The sequence below is a fragment of the Saccoglossus kowalevskii genome, chromosome 10 (genome assembly GCF_978046115.1).
Source record: "Saccoglossus kowalevskii chromosome 10, keSacKowa6.1, whole genome shotgun sequence".
Lineage (NCBI taxonomy): Eukaryota > Metazoa > Hemichordata > Enteropneusta > Harrimaniidae > Saccoglossus > Saccoglossus kowalevskii.
Genome location: NC_140650.1, coordinates 3632744 through 3655052, shown reverse-complemented (window position 1 = coordinate 3655052; position 22309 = coordinate 3632744). Strand labels below are relative to the sequence as shown.

At 39.3% G+C, this 22309-nt stretch overlaps 1 pseudogene; it reads left to right on the top strand.

Moving 5' to 3' along the window:
• Positions 1-2147: 2147 nt before the first annotated feature.
• On the top strand, positions 2148-8243 carry LOC102802264 (sulfotransferase 1E1-like; annotated as a pseudogene).
• The last annotated feature ends 14066 nt before the right edge of the window (positions 8244-22309 follow it).

Here is a 22309-nt window from a genome sequence, read left to right as displayed (position 1 = left end):
ATGTACAAAGGTTAAGACCAAGAAATGTTATCAGGTATTTGCAAAAGAGTATTCAATTCATGAATGAAAATTCGATATAGTAAAAACTGTTAAAACATTAGAGCTAAATTGTGTCACCAATTCATGATATCTCCATTGAAATGTTGACCTTGAATTGAGAATTTCAAGACCATGAATTCAGACATTGTATCGTGTACAATTTTTGAGAGAAATCTAACTGTAAGCAGTTCATGCACTCGTATTGAGCTGTATGGAAAATTGGTCTTGAGAGGTTCGTGGTTTGTCATACCATGGTAACTACGGTAACATTAACACTAGCTCTTGAATGACACTCGACTAGATTTGGTGGCCAGGTAATGTAAACCAGACCTCTCATCCCCCGAACCAATACAAAGTACCCCATGACCACAAGAACTGTCATGAATTTGTTTTTGCGTATCTGTTAACCGACTTAATTAGCTGATTATTAGCGAATTGCTGTGTTATGTCTGTCGGGCCTATTTGAAGTTTTGGACGGAACTTGGCTCAGTGATTTGGAACTAATTACCAGATAACCGCCGCCATTCTGACTAAGATTCTGACAGTTGATTTCCATAGTTATTAATGTAGTGAACGATTAATCAAAAGATATGACGTATTCAGTACTTAGTGTGATTGGCTTTATGATTGAAGGTTACGCCCTAGTCTTTTTACTGCATTGTAATTGGTTAGAGTTTTGAAAATGAATAAAGAGTTTGAGTTGGTCTTGGCGAAGACTCCACGAGAGACTCAGTCAAAAGCAGTCCTGGAGAGCCTTGGGGCGAGTGTTGACGCAGTCTAAGAGTCTTGGGCCAGCCTTGCGATAGTCTTGGGGATTTTTCCCCAGGGCGCCGTGTCTTAGAGTGCTCGATTGACCGACTAAGACGAGAGCTGAAACGTATTTCGTTGTGTGCGTCTTATTTGACTGTAAAGTATAAGTGACTTTCCTGATCCCATACCTCAAGGGGACGTGACATAGAGCCGAGACGAGATTCCCCCTTGACACGTGTGGAGAACCCAGAGGGAGAAGATTTTCCCCCTGATAGAACCATGGCAATATTTTGCAATCGATGTCTTGTTCTCTGTGCTATCTGAGATGCTGTTATGGCAGTGATAGATTACCACATACAAAATTGCAATAATAAAATCAACAGCAGTGACAGTTGTCAGTCACTAGTGATTGTCATCTTTAGTTTGTGTCAGACATATTCATATTTATCAAACAACGGAATTGAGCATTGAAAAGCCCCTCCATGACCGCATGCAAATGGAGGTTGAACGACAGAACCGTTCTGTACTGAGGCGAATGAAAATTGCTCAGTCAAAAGGGAACTGTGAAACATGCGCACAAGTATCTAATTGCTTATCGATCAATTCCAACTAAGGTTAGCAGAATATAGTCACTGTCACGGACAACAATGAATAAAACAATTATCGTATATTTATTAGGTCAGCAGTCTGACCTAGTTACGTGTTGTTGTGATTTCCAGGTTTGGCTTAGTCCAGCGGACGCTACCAATGTACAACAATATCTTAAAGGTGCATGGCATGGTCAAGAAGCGAATTAATGTTTTGGTCGTGACTCCCGGTGGATGGTGAGAGATAGTGTCATTCATGAAAATATGAAGTCGCGACCTATCTATATTTTAATTGATTTTGTAATTAAAGCTCCACTTAATTGAAACGTGACAGTCAAAAGTGATTTTGTTTAATTTTAAATTATATTGTGGTTCAACTTGAGGTTCACTGATATCACAATTATTGATATTACCATTAGCTATTATTTGACTAACGCAGATTGAATTTGCTTTGTAACTTTTTAAGTGTTGTGTTCACTGTAAGGTTTACACTTATAATTAATAATATACAAGTTACAACGTTACTGCGAAGCTCAATAATGTTATCAAATGTTATAATAACACCAGTGTTTTTCCTACACCCAATTAGAGTGCCCGCAATGAACAAATTACTGTCCGTTTTTTTATTTTCAAAGTATCATAATTCAGCAAACACGAATGATTATTAATTATTTACTTAATTTACAGTTGACTTTTATCAGATATTCAGTATTCCATATTAACTCATTATTTGTATTGATATGTGCATAGTAGTCAAGGGAAGAATACAAAATGGTGGATGCTAAAACTATCGCCAACTCTGGGCTCGACTTGCAAGTTGACAAAATCAGAAGGTTTCAAGTGAGGTCAGATGATATGTTTGTTATAACATATCCAAAGTCCGGTGAGTTATTGCTAGATATCATTCACATGCACACCACTAATATAGTAAACATATGTAAAAGACGTACCGCTTGCAATATGCAAACATAACCAATTTAAACATTACCTCTCACGTAGTCCAAAACATGAATATATAACATGAATGTAAAAGACATTCCGCGTGCACTATGCAAACATAACCACATATACATTTCAACTTTATGTCAATGACATAAATGACAATGTTTTATGACAGTTTAAAATGTTGATATCATGGCTGACAAGCTGTCAACATTCCAGCGGGAACGGATTGTTGGTAGCAAGCCTATAGTTATTGGCCGTTGCTAGAAAACCATCACAAGCACACTACTATTATGAAGTGACAGCATTCTATAACATCACAATATCAGTGGATAATTGAAAATACAAACCATCTTTATTAAATGAAATGACACGTAATACCTGAGCATCACTATAATACAGAATTACTTGTGCACACAATAAAATACGGATGTGTTCAAACACACTCTGATATTAGAGTTATTTCTTTAGTTTCAATGAAATCATGTTTTGAACGTGTCTTTAATATTTACGTCTCGACTTGCTTTAGCATATCTCAGCATTTTCAAAATAATGATTGTGTGTGTTCTTCGGGGCTGTTGTAGCAGAAATAACAAACCATAACTTTATATGTGTTTGCGAACATAGCATCATTGAAGACAATTTAATTTTCTTTTGTAATGCGAATGATATTCCAATATATTACTATACATATTCTAATTTAAATGAATTTGTTTTGATTTGTTTTAATAGCGAGCATGGATATTTATATAATTTTAATTGTGTATGTTCTTCAACATCCAAATGTTTTTGTTTCGAGTATATGCTTTTGAGATCAACGGCGTAGATGGGTGAGAGCAACAGTATTTAGTTGAGAAGTTATTTGTCATTTAGGATATGGTAAATCTTATTTATTGAATTTCAAAACAATATCAACGCTGTGATTGGTCTTTCTTTCATCTAGGTCACAGACAAACTTTTTCGCTAGAGGGCGGAATTTGTACGGTCATATAACATTAATTACAGCTTCTATGAAATAGGGACAACATGGATGAAAGAACTCGTTCCATTGGTGTTAAACGGTGGTGACATAGAAGCCATTAAAGACATAGCCTCCGATGTCAGAATGCCTTACATAAACTTTGCTCTGACCAGTGACCCGCTTCTGAAACAAGACCTCGCTGAATTAGGTGTAAATGAAGATTTTGACTTAAAATAAAATGGTGTCACCAAGAATTATAGTTTCACATTTAGAGGCAAAATATTTACCTCATCAACTTGATGAAAAGAAATGCAAGGTAAAATTATCAATCCATCCACGTTCTCTCACACACACACAACAAGCAGTGCGCTTTTAAAGTCTGTAGTAACTTACTAATACAATTACTTACCCACTCATGGTCCAGGTCTACATTGGCCTAGTAGCAATAGAACACGACAGCAGAATTACACTTGCTTAAATATTATTGGGTTACAAATAACTTCTAGAAACTTTTAATTGAACGAACTGTTTAATTTAGCCACCGTTTGTATTGATACAGCAATAAAATCGAATTAATTAGGAATTACATCGGCATTAAATCACAGGGACATGTACGCACCAACGAATGCAAATATCTTTTTTATTTAATAGGAAGCACTAATATGCAAGTTTAGGTTGGTGAAATTTATCGAAAACTAGCGGCTTTCTAAAAAGTAGACTGAAACTGTCATAGTAAAATGGACCAGATTTGTTAGTGCCAATACCAGGGCAGTTGAATCGACTTAACTGTTAGGACTTTCATCACAGTGATGATGACACGGACAAATCATTTTTTTAAATGTTGTGCTTGGCTAACTGGTTTTGTATAATCGTCCAGCGTCCGGCTGTAATTGTATATTATTATATGACATTTCACCCCAGCAATTAAAGGCATATAGATAAGCAGCAGTTCATTATAATGCATATTTACATTAAATGTATTTAACCTTTGACACCTGTCCTCACACACTCATTGGCTGCACTCTCCACGTACTACCTGCATTAATATAATCATAAAATTCAAGATGTGAATCTCATTTCCACATGTAAATGCAGAATTCTTCACTACCGAAATATTCCAATTATACTTGCATACATTAATGTAGAATAGTGACGACTGAAACAAATACTTAAGTTTTAATTTTAAACTGGTACCACATAAATGTAACAAATTGGACTCCTAAGACGATAATTGACGATAATTGACATCAATGCAGAACATTTGCCAGAACCATATGCTATACAATATTTTATTGAATTGTTTTAAATTGTTTGTAATTCACCTAATTAGAATTCTTGTTAATGTATTAACTATTTGAGAAAAATATATTTTATTTGTATTATATTTTATTTTTATTATATTTTATTTATATTATATTTTAATAAGATGAATTTATCGTCTCGTAAAAAATAAACATTTGTCAGATATGTAAATTAGACATGTAGACACTATATGTGTTGTTATAATAGTACATTACATGCTGTGTAAGAACGCCCATTACACGGTGAATTGCGTAAATTACAAAAATTACATGTTACGTAAATAATATTTTGGAAATTTCTAGGTAGTCGCCTAATTAGCTTGTTTGAGGGGACTGCGACCTTTTGCTCGTTATGGCACTCGTTATGCCATATTCTGAAGATTCTCAGCTATATGTAACTTATAATAAGCCATCTGATTCGATTAATCGCACCGAGATGTGTATTGAAGATATTCGTGCCTGGCTGAAATCAAACATGTTGATTCTCAACCCTGGCAAGACGGAAATTATTCATTTGTCATCATGTTTTAAAAAGAACTCATTGAGAATCGGTGAGTCTGGCATGAATCTTTCTAACTCAGTCGGTAATCCTAGAGTCCATTTCAAAGCTGATGGTGATTTGGGACACCATATTAATCAGATTTGTAAGTCAGCTTACTTTGCATTTTACCGCATTAGTAAAATTCGGACTTTATTGGAAGAAGCGGCTACGATGATGTTAGTCCATTCAATTGTGACGTCGAGATTGGACTACTGTAATATCATATTGTATGAATGTCCTTAATTTTAGTAAGACAAACTCCTATCTGTTCAAAATGCAGCAGCCAGACTCGTCAATTGTAACAAAAATTTGACCACATTACATCTACACTTTATGATTTGTATTGTCTACGCATTCGTGAAAAATAAAATTCAAAGTACTATTGACAGTCTATAACATTTTAAACATTCCAATTTATTTATTTAACTTGGTTGACCGTTTTGAACCGGGTCCTGGTGGCCTCAGGTCATCTAACACTGGTCTTTTGTTATTGAAAAGACAAGATTCAAAATGTACCACAAAAACATATGGTTGGCATTCTTTTAGCAATTATGACCCCTTTTATGGAATGAACTTCCACTCTACATTTGCCAGTCAATCAATATCAATGTTTTTAAGTGAAGTCTGAAAACTCATTTGTCCAACATATTTTAATGGTAATGTTATTTTTAAAGTGTTTTGAAAGCTTGTTATTTTTTTTATAATACTGTTAATTGTTCTCATAATGTGATTTGTATTGTATTGTGATTTGTGTTTAACGCAGTGCACATCGGTTAAGAAAATTTGTATTATTATTATTTATTGTACATAATAAATTATTCAAACGTTTCATTAATGCTTTAATATTTAAAACTAGAAGCATGCAAGGGTTTCTAAATTGACAATCGACGATATTAACCATTCATACATACACGAATGCCTGTAATTGCCTACTTTGTGAATGGAAAGCATTCAATATTCAATCGACAAATATAAATTCATTCAAATGACATATTTTACTGTACTGCACGCTGTAGCTACTCACTTTATCATTAAAGGTATAGTTTCCGTACCTACACTCGTGTTGAACAGTGAGTTCAATAATGTGAATTATCGCATCTGCCCCACACTATATGCCATGTTAGTCATGTCGATATTCTACCCTCACCTTCAATCTGTGTTTCATTTAGCTATGATTGATATAAAACATAATCCCCTATTATCGACGCCATTCAGTTGTTTAGTGAATTTGATAACACATTATTGTTGGATCAGCTTTTAATGAATCATATTATCATTCTGCAGGTCATCTATGTCAGTCGTAATCCAAAGGATGTGGCTGTTTCCTGTTTTCATTTTGTCCAAGCAGTGACCTCCTCACGCAGTTCACCAGGTTACGAGAATTTTAGCGCCTTTTTACCTGATTTTATCAGTGCTAAAAATGATGCACAATGTGTGATTTGTAAGTATACTTAGATGTAGCGTATTCATCAATATATCTGTCCATGTTTTACAGGACTAGTTATATGCCATGATGATTTAATCATGTTTTGTAATAAAGTTTTTTGAAAACAGCACCCCTCAAATAAGGCATTTATGATACAATGGGAAAATAAGATTGTCACAAGAAATTAATATATTGAAAATATACAGATGATACGTTGAGACGTTCTACGGACTACTTTGATTAATAAATAGCAAAATAAAATATAAAGAAACAATTTAGCGAAGTGATCTGTCCTTACACATATAGTATAAATAGTTAGACTTGGTATAATCATTACTGACTGTGGGGAAAAACAAACCGTTATGGTATCACATGTGAATCTTAAAGGATTTACCGCACATTTAGGACTTGTTTAGACATTGTTAATAACACATATAATTATACATTTGCCAACGTAATTCCGTAAGTTACAACATGCCGTAATTTTGCGTATTGCACATTCTACCATATTGGGAAACGCAAATTCCAAATACGGAGCGATTGCGTAATCGTCCTCTAATAATACAAACAAACACGGCTGCCCCCGGGTTTGACCGGACCCCACACAAAGAATTTCGCTAAATCTGTTCTAAACGTTTTGGCTTTCGGCATTTCCATGATGTATCCCTGGGAAGGAAAGATGTATAATAATAAGGATACTGAAAAGTATGCACTTAGACAGTACGCGGTAGCATTTACCTCCGCTGCGCGCCGATCGAAACTTCCGCCGTACTGTCTTCGTGCATACTTTCCATTATTCTCGTAATAATCTCATAGTATATTGTTCTAGACGATGGTTCACTGTGGAAAGACCATTTTCTACACTGGTGGAGTCGAAGACACGATATGAATGTCCTTTTCATGTTTTATGAAGATATGAAACAGGTAAATTCAAAATTTACACGTTTTATTTTGGTTTTACACTACATCGCATCACATTAGACGGATAGCACGAGTTAATACGATATTGGTGTTGTTGGTTGAGCAAAATACATTCTTTGTATTTTCAAGTTGTGCTGATCAAACTGTTTATGACAAAACTCTTCCAAACGTAACTGTATAAAGGCAGATGCATTTATTTCTCATCCACCCACATCGTTGAACGTCAACCCGGCACAGGACTCGCCATTTGTGAGAAAAGGTACAACCACACCACGAGACCCTTATCTCATATTACAAGAAATCATATATATATATATATATATTATATTTCATGTTCATTTCAAATCTTTAAGGTGACATTTCGTATCAACTGAATACAACTCAATAAGGTTATGAAATGAAGCTACCGAATCTAATTCGATTTACATACATGTGTTGAATATTTTGAAATCATTCACAACAGTACGCTTATTTTGACAAAGCACATTGGACTTAAATCGAGGTGTGCATTTTGTATATGAGGGTGTACATACTAATTAAAATTAGCTTGATGGAACTCATGAATACGATTTATATCAGGCCGTAGAAACAATGTTTGTATAGAAACAAAATACATTTTCTTCCCATAAGCAATGTTGTTTATTCACAGGTAAAGTTGGTGGTTGGGAGAACTATCACTGTAGCTGAGAGTGAATTATTTGATACACATTACAAAGTTTGGATTAACGACAATGATTTGAAGATGCAATTTGACCTCACACAACGGGATATATAATTTATTTCACAGTGGAATGTATCTTCAATAGGATGATATATAATCTATCTCAGTTGGATATATAATATCTTCCACAGTGGGATACATGATACATTCCCCAGTGGGATACATGATATATTCCACAGTGGGATAGATGATATATTCCACAGTGGGATACATGATATATTCCACAGTGGAATACATGATATCTTCCACAGTGGAATACATGATATCTTCCACAGTGGCATCTTCCACAGTGTGGTACATGGTATCTTCCACAGTGGGATACATGATACCTTCCAAAGTGGGATACATGATATCTTCCACAGTGGGATGCATAATCTTCCTCAGTGGGATACACGATATCTTCACCGTGGGATACATGATATCTTCCTCAGTGGAATCCATGGTATCTTCCACAGTGGAATACATGATATCTTCCACAGTGGAATCCATGGTATTTTCCACAGTGGGATACATGCTATCTTCCACAGTGGGATAATGATCTCTTCCACAGTGGGATACACGATATCTTCCACAGTGGGATCCATGGTATATTCCACAATGGAATCCATGGTATATTCCACAGTGGGATACATGGTGTCTTCCGCAGTGGGATACATGATATCTTCCACAGTGGGATACATGATATCTTCCACAGCGGGATACATGATATCTTCCACAGTGGAATACATGATATCTTCCACAGTGGAATACATGATATCTTCCACAGTGGCATCTTCCACAGTGTGGTACATGGTATCTTCCACAGTGGGATACATGATATCATACACAGTGGGATACATGATATATTTCACAGTGGCATACGTGATATCTTCCACAATGGGATACAAAATATATTCCACAGTGGAATCCATGGTACTTTTCACAGTCGAATCCATGGTATCTTCCACAGTGGAATCTATGGTATCTTCCACAGTGGAATACATGGTGTCTTCCGAAGTGAGATACATGATATCTTCCACAGTGGGATACATGATATCTTCCACAGTGGGATACGTGATATATTTCACAGTGGCATACGTGATATCTTCCACAATGGGATGCATAATATATTCCACAGTGGGATACATGATATCTTCCACAGTGGGATCCATGGTATCTTCCACAGTGGGATACATGGTATCTTTCACAGTGGAATCCATGGTATCTTCCACAGTGGAATCTATGGTATCTTCCACAGCGGGATACAAGGTGTCTTCCAAAGTGGGATACATGTTATATTCCACAGTGGGATACATGATATCTTCCACAGTGGGATCCATGGTATCTTCCACAGTGGGATACATGGTATCTTCCACAGTGGGATACATGGTATCTTCCACAGTGGGATACATGATATCTTCCACAGTGGGATACATGATATCTTCCACAGTGGGATACATGATATCTTCCACAGTGGGATACATGATATCTTCCACAGTGGAATACATGATATCTTCCACAGTGGGATACATGATATCTTCCACAGTGGGATGCATGATATATTCCACAGTGGGATACAGGATATCTTTCACAGTGGGATACACGATATCTTCCTCAGTGGGATACACGATATCTTCCACAGTGGGATACATGATATCTTCCTCAGTGGAATACATGTTATCTTCCACAGTGGAATACATGACATCTTCCACAGTGGAATCCATGGTATTTTCCACAGTGGGATACATGATATATTCCACAGTTGGATATATGATTTCTCCCACAGTGGAATACATGATATCTTCCACAGTGGAATACATGATATCTTCCACAGTGGAATACATGATATCTTCCACAGTGGCATCTTCCACAGTGTGGTACATGGTATCTTCCACAGTGGGATATATGATATCTTCCACAGCGGGATACATGATATATTTCACAGTGGCATACGTGATATCTTCCACAATGGGATACATAATATATTCCACAGTGGAATCCATGGTATCTTTCACAGTGGAATCCATGATATCTTCCACAGTGGGATACATGATATCTTCCGCAGTGGAATCCATGGTATCTTCCACAGTGGAATACATGGTGTCTTCCGAAGTGGGATACATGATATCTTCCACAGTGGGATACATGATATCTTCCACAGTGGGATACATGATATCTTCCACAGTGGGATCCATGGTATATTCCACAATGTAATCCATGGTATATTCCACAGTGGGATACATGATATCTTCCACAGTGGGATACATGATATCTTCCACAGTGGAATCCATGGTATCTTCCACAGTGGGATACAAGGTGTCTTCCGAAGTGGGATACATGTTATATTCCACAGTGTGATACATGATATCTTCCACAGTGTGATACATGATATCTTCCACAGTGGAATACATGATGTCTTTCACAGTGGCATCTTTCACAGTGTGGTACATGGTATCTTCCACAGTGCGAGATATGGTATCTTCCACAGTTGGATACATGATATATTCCACAGTGCCATACGTGATATCTTCCACAGTGGAATACATGATTTATTCCAGAGTGGGATACATGATATCTTCCACAGTGGGATACATGATATCTTCCACAGTGGGATACATGATATATTCCACAGTGGCATTCGTGATATCTTCCACAGTGAAATACATGATATCTTCCACAGTGAAATACATGGTATCTTCCACAGTTGGATATATGATTTCTCCCACAGTGGGATACATGATATCTTCCACAGTGTGCTACATGATATATTCCACAATGGAATACATGACATCTTCCACAGTGGAACCCATGGTATATTCCACAGTGGGATAATGATATCTTCCACAGTGGGGTACATGATATATTCCACAGTTGGATATATGATATCTCCCACAGTGGGATACATGATATCTTTCACAGTGGGATGCATGATATCTTCCACAGTGGGATACATGATATCTTCCACAGTGGAATCCATTGTATATTCCACAATGGAATCCATGGTATCTTCCACAGTGGGATACATGATATCTTCCACAGTGGGATACATGATATCTTCCACAGTGGGATACATGATATCTTCCACAGTAGAATACATGATATCTTCCACAATGGCATCTTCCACAATGTGGTATATGGTATCTTCCACAGTGGGATACATGATATCTTCCACAGTGGGATAAATGATATCTTCCACAGTGGGATTCATGATATCTTCCACAGTGGAATACATGTTATCGTCCACAGTAGCATCTTCCACAATGTGGTACATGGTATCTTCCACAGTGGAATACATGATATCTTCCACAGTAGGATACATTATATCTTCCACTGTCTAATTCATGGTATCTTCCACAGTGGGAAACATGATATCTTCCACAGTGGGATCCATGTTATCTTCCACATGGGAATACATGGTATCTTCCACAGTGGGATACATGGTATCTTCCACAGTGGAATACATGATATCTTCCACAGTGGGATACATGATATCTTCCACAGTGGAATCCATGGTATTTTCCACAGTGGGATGCATGATATATTCGACAGTGGGATACACGATATCTTCCACAGTGGGATACACGATATCTTCCTCAGTGGGATACATTATATATTCTACAGTGGGATACACGATATCTTCCACAGTGGGATACATGATATCTTCCCCAGTGGGATACACAATATCTTCCACAGTGGGATTCATGATATCTTCCTCAGTGGAATACATGGTATCTTCCACAGTGGAATACATGACATCTTCCACAGTGGAATCCATGGTATTTTCCACAGTGGGATACATGATATCTTTCACAGTGGGATAATGATATCTTCCACAGTGGGATACATGATATTTTCCACAGTGGGATACATGATATCTTCCACAGTGGGATGCATGATATCTTCCACAGTGGGATACATGATATTTTCCACCGTCGAATCCATGATATTTTCCACAGTCGAATCCATGGTATATTCCGCAATGGAATCCATGGTATCTTCCGCAGTGGGATACATGGTATCTTCCACAGTGGGATACATGATATCTTCCACAATGGAATCCATGGTATCTTCGACAGTGGAATCCATGGTATCTTCCACAGTGTGGTACATGGTGTTTTCCGAAGTGGGATACATGTTATATTCCATAGTGTGATACATGATATCTTCCACAGTGGGATACATGATATCTTCCACAGTGGGATACATGATATCTTCCAAAGTGAGTTCCATGTTATCTTCCACACTGGGATACATGGTATCTTCCACAGTGGAATACATGGTATCTTCCACAGTGGGATACATGATATCTTCCACAGTGGAATACATGATATCTTCCACAGTGGGATGCATGATATATTCCACAGTGGGGTACACGATATATTCCACAGTGGGATACATGATATCTTCCTCAGTGGAATACATGCTATATTCCACAGTCGATTACACGATATCTTCCACAGTAGGATACACGATATCTTCCCCAGTAGAATACACGATATCTTCCACAGTGGGATACATGATATCTTCCAAAGTGGAATACATGGTATCTTCCAAAGTGGAATAAATGGTATCTTCCACAGTGGAATACATGACATCTTCCACAGTGGAATCCATGGTATCTTCCACAGTGGGATAATGATATCTTCCACAGTGGGATACATGATATATTCCACAGTTGGATATATTATTTCGCCCACAGTGGGAGGCATGATATCTTCCACAGAGGGATACATGATATCTTCCACAGTTGGATACATGATATCTTCCAAAGTGGAATCTATTGCATATTCCACAATGGAATCCATGGTATATTCCACAATGGAATCCATGGTATCTTCCGCAGAGGGATACATGGTATCTTCCATAGTGGGATGCATGATATCTTCCACAGTGGAATCCATGGTATCTGCCACAGTGGAATCCATGGTATCTTCCACAGTGTGGTACATGGTGTTTTCCGAAGTGGCATACATGTTATATTCCACAGTGTGATACATGATATCTTCCAAGGTGAGATCCATGGTATCTTCCACACTGAGATACAATGTTATCTTCCACAGTGGAATACATGGTATCTTCCATAGTTGGATACATGATATCTGCTTCAGTGGGATACATGGTATCTTCCACAGTGAGATCCATGGTATCTTCCACACTGGGATACATGGTATCGTCCACAGTGGAATACATGGTATCTTCCTCAGTGGGATACATGATATCTTCCTCAGTGGAATACATGGTATCTTCCGCAGTTGAATCCATGGTATCTTCCACAGTGGGATACATGATATCTGGTATCCATGGTATATTCCACAATGGAATCCATGGTGTTTTCCGAAGTGGGATACATGTTATATTCCACAGTGTGATACATGATATATTCCACAGTGGGATACATTATATATGTAGTACTTTGCCACTACTTTGCCGTACTTTGCCACTACTTTGCCGTACTTTGCCACTGTTTGCATTACTTTGCCACTACTTTGCCGTACTTTGCCACGACTTTGCCGTAATTTGCCATCACTTTGCTGTACTTTGCAGTACTTTGCCATTACTTTGCCGTACTTTGCCATCACTTTGCAGTGCTTTGTCATTACTTTGCCATACTTTGGCACTGTTTGCATTACTTTGCCACTGTTTGCATTACTTTGCTACTACTTTGCCGTACTTTGCCACTATTTTGCAGTACTTTGCCACTACTTTGCAGTACTTTGCCACTACTCTGCCCTACTTTGCAGTACTTTGCCACTACTTTGCCGTACTTTGCCACTAGTTTGCAGTACTTTGCCACTATTTTGCCTTACTTTTCATTATTTTGACACTACTTTGCCGTACTTTGCCTCTACTTTCCATTACGTTGCCACTACTTTGCCGTACATTGCCACTAGTTTGCAGTACTTTGCCCTACTTTACCGTACTTTGCCTCTGTTTGCATTACTTTGCCACTACTTTGCCGTACTTTGCCACTACTTTGCCGTACTTTGCCACTACTTTGCTGTACTTTGCTGTAATTTGCAGTACTTTGCCACTACTTTGCCACTACGTTGCAGTAATTTGCTGTACTTTGCCACTACTTTTCCGTACTTTGCCACTACTTGTCCGTACTTTGTTACTACTTTGCCGTACTTTGCCACTACTTTGCCGTACTTTGCCACTACTTTGCCATACTTTGCCACTGTTTGCATTACTTTGCCACTACTTTGCCGTACTTTTCCTCTACTTTGCCGTAATTTGCTGTACTTTGCCACTACTTTTCCGTACTTTGCCACTGCTTTTCCGGACTTTGCTACTACTTTGCCGTACTTTGCCACTATTTTGCCGTACTTTGCCACTACTTTGCCGTACTTTGCCACTGTTTGCATTACTTTGCCACTACTTTGATGTACTTAGCCACGACTTTGCCGTAATTTGCCATCACTTTGCTGTACTTTGCAGTACTTTGCCATTACTTTTCCGTACTTTGCCACCACTTTGCAGTACTTTGTCATTACTTTGCCATACTTTGCCTCTAATTTGCCATACTTTGCACTACTTTGCCACTACTTTGCCATACCTTGCCACTACTTTGCCGAATATTGCCACTGTTTGCATTAATTTGCCACTATTATGCTGTACTTTTCCACTACTTTGCCGTACTTTGCCACTGTTTGCACTACTTTGCTACTACTTTGCTGTACTTTGCCACTACTTTGCCGTACTTTGCCACTACTTTGCCGCACTTTACCACTACTTTGCCACTACTTTGTCATTTCTTTGCCACTACTTTGCTGTACTTTGCCACTACTTTGCCGTACTTTGCCACTACTTTGCCGTACTTTGCCACTGTTTGCATTACATTGCCACTATTTTGCCATACTTTGCCACTACTTTGCCATACTTTGCTACTACTTTGCACTAATTTGCCGTACTTTGCCGTACTTTGCCACTGTTTGCATTACTTTGCCACGACTTTGCCGTACTTTGCCACTACTTTGCCGTACTTTGCCACTATTTTGCCGTACTTTGCATTACTTTACCACTACTTCGCCATACTTTGCCACTACTTTGCAGTTCTTTGCCACTAATTCGCCGTACTTTGGCACAACTTTGCAGTACTTTGTCACTACTTTGTCGTACTTTGCCGTACGTTGCCACTACTTTACCGTACTTTGCCACTACTTTGCCGTACTTTGCCACTGTTTGTATTACTTTGGCACTATATTGCCGTATTTTGCCACAACTTTTCAGTACTTTGTCATACTTTGCCACTAATTTGCCGTACTTGGCCACTACTTTGCCACTACTTTGCCGTACTTTGCCACTGTTTGCATCACTTTGACGTACTTTGCCACTGTTTGCAGTACTTTGCCACTACCTTGCCTTACTTTGCAGTATTTTCCATCACTTTGCCACTACTTTGCCGTACTTTGCCACTACTTTGTTGTACTTTGCAGTACTTTGCCACAACTTTGCCGTACTTTGCCACTACTTTGCAGTACTTTGCCACTACTTTGATGTACTTTACAGTACTTTGCCACTACTTTGCCACTACTTTGCGGTACTTTGCCACTACTTTGCCGTACTTTGCCACTACTCTGCAGTACTTTGCCACTACTTTACCATACTTTGGCACTACTTTGCCATACTTTTCCACTACTTTACCGTACTTTGCTACTACTTTGCCGTACTTTGCCACTACTTTGCAGTACTTTGTAGTACTGTGTCGTACTTTGCCACTATTTTGCTGTCCTTTGCACTACTTTAGAGTACTTTGCATGTACTTTGCAGTACTTTGCCACTATTTTGCCGTACTTTGCATTACTTTACCACTACTTCGCCATACTTTGCCACTACTTTGCAGTACTTTGCCACTACTTCGCCGTACTTTGCCACAACTTTGCCGTACTTTGGCACTACTTTGCTGTATTCTGCAGTACTTTGTCACTACTTTGTCGTAATTTGCAGTACTTTGCCACTACTTTACCGTACTTTGCCACTACTTTGCCGTACTTTGCCACTGTTTGTATTACTTTGCCACTATTTTGCCGTACTTAGCCACTACTTTGCCGTTCTTTGCCACTACTTTGCAGTACTTTGTCACTACTTTGCCATACTTTGCCACTAATTTGCCGTACTTTGCCACTACTTTGCCGTCCTTTGCCACTGTTCGCATTACTTTGCCGTACTTTGCCACTGTTTGCAGTACTTTGCCACTACTTTGCCTTACTTTGCAGTATTTTCCATCACTTTGCCATACTTTGACACTAATTTGCCGTACTTTGCCGTACTTTGCCACTGTTTGCATTACTTTGCCTCGACTTTGCCGTACTTTGCCACTACTTTGCCGTACTTTGCCACTATTTTGCCGTACTTTGCATTACTTTACCACTACTTCGCCATACTTTGCCACTACTTTGCAGTTCTTTGCCACTAATTCGCCGTACTTTGCCAAAACTTTGCAGTACTTTGTCACTGTTTGTATTACTTTGGCACTATATTGCCGTATTTTGCCACAACTTTTCAGTACTTTGTCATACTTTGCCACTAATTTGCCGTACTTGGCCACTACTTTGCCACTACTTTGCCGTACTTTGCCACTGTTTGCATCACTTTGACGTACTTTGCCACTGTTTGCAGTACTTTGCCACTACCTTGCCTTACTTTGCAGTATTTTCCATCACTTTGCCACTACTTTGCCGTACTTTGCCACTACTTTGTTGTACTTTGCAGTACTTTGCCACAACTTTGCCGTACTTTGCCACTACTTTGCAATACTTTGCCACTACTTTGATGTACTTTACAGTACTTTGCCACTACTTTGCCACTACTTTGCGGTACTTTGCCACTACTTTGCCACTACTTTGCCCTACTTTGCCACTACTCTGCAGTACTTTGCCACTACTTTACCATACTTTGGCACTACTTTGCCGTACTTTTCCACTACTTTACCGTACTTTGCTACTACTTTGCCGTACTTTGCCACTACTTTGCAGTACTTTGTAGTACTGTGTCGTACCTTGCCACTATTTTGCTGTCCTTTGCACTACTTTAGAGTACTTTGCATGTACTTTGCAGTACTTTGCCACTATTTTGCCGTACTTTGCATTACTTTACCACTACTTCGCCATACTTTGCCACTACTTTGCAGTACTTTGCCACTACTTCGCCGTACTTTGCCACAACTTTGCCGTACTTTGGCACTACTTTGCTGTATTCTGCAGTACTTTGTCACTACTTTGTCGTAATTTGCAGTACTTTGCCACTACTTTACCGTACTTTGCCACTACTTTGCCGTACTTTGCCACTGTTTGTATTACTTTGCCACTATTTTGCCGTACTTAGCCACTACTTTGCCGTTCTTTGCCACTACTTTGCAGTACTTTGTCACTACTTTGCCATACTTTGCCACTAATTTGCCGTACTTTGCCACTACTTTGCCGTCCTTTGCCACTGTTCGCATTACTTTGCCGTACTTTGCCACTGTTTGCAGTACTTTGCCACTACTTTGCCTTACTTTGCAGTATTTTCCATCACTTTGCCACTACTTTGCCGTACCTTGCCACTACTTTGTTGTACTTTGCAGTACTTTGCCACTATTTTGCTGTCATATGCACTAATTCGAAGTACTTTGCAAGTACTTTGCAGTATTTTCCATCACATTGCCACTACTTTGCATTTCTTTGCCACTACTTTGCCCTACTTTGCCACTAATTTTCAGTACTTTGCCACTGCTTTGACGAACTTTACCACAAGTTTGCCATACTTTGCCACTACGTTGCTGTACTTTGCAGTACTTTGCCACTACTTTGCCATATTTGCCACTACTTTGCAGTACTTTGCCACTACTTTGATGTAATTTACAGTACTTTGCCACTCATTTGCCTTACTGTGCCACTACTTTACCGTACTTTGCCACTACTTTGCATTTCTTTGCCACTACTTTGCCGTACTTTGCCACTAATTTTCAGTACTTTGCCACTGCTTTGACGAACTTTACCACTAGTTTGCCATACTTTGCCACTACTTTGCTGTACTTTGCAGTACTTTGACACTACTTTGCCGTACTTTGCCACTACTTTGCAGTACTTTGCCACTACTTTGCGGTACTTTGCAGTTCTTTGCATAACTTTGCCACTACTTTACCGTACTTTGCCACTACTTTGCCGCACTTTGCCACTACTTTGCCGTACTTTGCCACTACTTTGCAGTGCTTTGCCACTTTTTTGCCGTACTTTGCAGTATTTTGCCACTACTTTGCTGTACTTTGCCACTACTTTGCGGTACTTTGCAGTACTTTGCCAATACTTTGCCGTACTTTGCCACACTTTGCCACTACTTTGCCGCAATTTGCCGCTACTTTGACGTACTTTGCAATACTTTTTAGCAATTTGCCACTACTTTTTAGTAATTTGCCACTACATTGCCGTACTTTGCCGTCCTTTGTCACTACTTTGCCCTACTTTGCCACTACTTTACCGTACTTTACCCCTCTTTGCCACTACTTTGCCGTACTTTGCCGTACATTGCCGTACATTGCCACATCTTTACCATACTTTGCCACTACTTTACAGTAGTTTACCACACTTTGCCACTACCTTGCCCTACTTTGCCACTACTTTGCCGTACTTTGTCACTTCTTTGCTGTACTTTGCAGTACGTTGGCACTACTTTTCCACTACTTTGCAGTACTTTTCCACTACTTTGCCGTACTTTGCCACTACTTTGCCATACTTTGCCGTACTTTGCCACTACTTTACAGTACTTTGGTACTTCTTTGCTGTATTTTGCAGTACTTTGCCACTACTTTGCCGTACTTTGCCACTACTTTGCCACTCACTACCTTGCCGTACATTGCAGTACTTTGCCACTACTTTGCATTAATTTGCAACTACTTTGCCGTACTTTGGCAATATTTTGCCGTATTTTGCCACACTTTGCCACTACTTTGCCGTACTTTACCACTACTTTGCAGAACTTTGCAACTACTTTGCCGTACTTTGCCACTGTTTGCAATACTTTACCACTACTTTGCCTTACTTTGCAGTATTTTCCATCACTTTGCCACTACTTTGCCGTACTTTGCCACTACTTTGTTGTACTTTGCAATACTTTGCCACAACGTTGCCGTACTTTGCCACTACTTTGCAGTACTTTGCCACTACTTTGATGTACTTTACAGTACTTTGCCACTACTTTGCCGTACTTTGCCACTACTTTGCGGTACTTTGCCACTACTTTGCTGTACTTTGCCACTACTTTGCAGTACTTTGCCACAACTTTGCCATACTTTGCCACTGTTTGTATTACTTTGTCACTACTTTGCCGTACTTTGCCACTACTTTGCCGTTCTTTGCCACTATTTTGCAGTGCTTTGCCACTTTTTTGCCGTACTTTGAAGTACTTTGCCGTACTTTGCCACTACTTTGCCGTACTTTTCAGTACTTTGCAACTACTTTGCCGTACTTTGCCACTACTTTGCCGTACTTTTCAGTACTTTGCCACTACTTTGCAGTGCTTTGCCACTTTTTTGCCGCAATTTGCCGCTACTTTGACGTACTTTGCACTACTTGTTAGTAATTTGCCACTACTTTCTAGTAATTTGCCATTACTTTTCCATACCTTGCCGTACATTGCCATACTTTGCCACTGTTTGCATTACTTTGCCAATACTTTGCCGTACTTTGTCACTACTTTGCCGTTCTTTGCCACTACTTTACCGTACTTTACCACACTTTGCCACTACCTTGTCCTACTTTGCCACGACTTTGCCGTACTTTGTCACTTCTTTGCTGTACTTTGCAGTACTTTGGCACTACTTTGTCGTACTATGCCACTACTTTGCCGTACTTTGCACTACTTTGCCGTACTTTGCCACTACTTTGACGTACTTTGCAGTACTTTGCATTACTTTGCACTACTTTGCCACTCACTACCTTGCCGTACATTGCCGTACTTTGCCACTACTTTGCATTATTTGCAAATAATTTGCCGAACTTTGCCACTACTTTACCGTACTTTACCACACTTTGCCACTACCTTGTCCTACTTTGCCACAACTTTGCCGTACTTTGTCACTTCTTTGCTGTACTTTGCAGTACTTTGGCACTACTTTGTCGTACTATGCCACTACTTTGCCATACTTTACCACTACTTTTGCAGAACTTTGCCACTATTTTGCCGCAACTTCTCGCTACTTTGACGTACTTTGCACTACTTGTTAGTAATTTGCCGTACTTTACCACTACTTTGCGGTGCATTGCATTACTTTGCCACTACTTTGCCGTTCGTTGCCACTAATTTGCCGTACATTGCCGTACTTTGCAACTGTTTGCATAACTTTGCCACTACTTTTCCGTACTTTGCCACTCACTACCTTGCCGCACATTGTACCTTGTCACTACTTTGCATTACCTTGCAACTACTTTGCCGTACTTTGCCACTACTTTCAGTACTTTGCCACTACTTTGCCGTACTTTGCCATAACTATGCAGTACTTTGCGGTACTTTGCATTGCTTTGCCACTACTGTGCCGTACTTTGTCACTACTTTGCCATACTTTGCCACTACTTTGCCGTACATTGCCACTACTTTGCCACAACTTTACCATACTTTGCCACTACTTTGCCATTACTTTACTGTACTTTACCACCCTTTGCCACTACTTTGCCGTACTTTGCCGTATATTGACACAACTTTGCCACTACTTCACCATACTTTGCCATTACTTTGCCACTACTTTACAGTACTTTACACACACCTTGCCTCGACCTTGCCCTAATTTGCCACTACTTTGCCGTACTTTGTAACTTCTTTGCTGTACCTTGCAGTAATTTGGCACTACTTTGTCGTACTTTGACACTACTTTTCCGTACTTTGCCACTACTTTTCCGTACTTTGCCACTACTTTGCCCTACTTTGCCGTTCTTTGCCACTACTTTTCCGTACTTTGTCACTTCTTTGCCGTACTTTGCAGTTTTTGCCACTACTTTGACGTACTTTGCCGTACTTTGCACTACTTTGCCACTACTTTGCCGTACTTTGCCACTCACTACCTTCCCGTACATTGCCGTACTTTGCCACTACTTTGCATTACTTTGCAACTACTTTGCCGTACTTTGCCAATACTTTGCCGTATTTTGCCACACTTTGCCACTACATTCCCATACTTTGCCACTGTTTGCATTACTTTGCCATTACTTTGCCGTACTTTGTCACTACTTTGCCGTACTTTGCCACTACTTTGCCGTCCTTTGCCACTACTTTGCAGTACTTTGCCGCTACTTTGCATTACATTGCAACTACTTTGACGTACTTTTTCAATACTTTGCCGTACTTTGCCACACTTTGCCACTACTTTGACGTACTTTACCTCTACTTTGCAGAAATTTGCTACTACTTTGCTGCAATTTGCCCCTACTCTGACGTACTTTGCACTCCTTTTTATTAATTTGCCACTAATTTGCCATACTTTGCCACTACATTTCCTTACTTTGCTACTACCTTGCCGTACATTGCCATACTTTGCCACTGTTTGCATTACTTTTCCACAACTTTGCCGTACATTGCCACTACTTTCCCACTAATTTACCATACTTTGCCACTACTTCGCCACTACTTTACCGTACTTTACCACACTTTGCCACTACTTTGCCGCACTTTGCCCTACATTGCCACTACCTTGCCGTACATTGCCATACTTTGCCACTGTTTGCATTGCTTTGCCACTACTTTGCCGTACTTTGCCACTACCTTGCCGTACATTGCCATACTTTGCCACTGTTTGCATTACTTTGCCACTACTGTGCCGTACTTTGTCACTACTTTGCCATACTTTGCCACTACTCTGCCGTACTTTGCCACTAATTTGCGGTACTTTGCAGTACTTTGCATTACTTTGCACTACTTTGCCACTCACTACCTTGCCGTACATTGCCGTACTTTGCCACTACTTTGCATTATTTGCAAATAATTTGCCGAACTTTGCCACTACTTTACCGTACTTTACCACACTTTGCCACTACCTTGTCCTACTTTGCCACAACTTTGCCGTACTTTGTCACTTCTTTGCTGTACTTTGCAGTACTTTGGCACTACTTTGTCGTACTATGCCACTACTTTGCCATACTTTACCACTACTTTTGCAGAACTTTGCCACTATT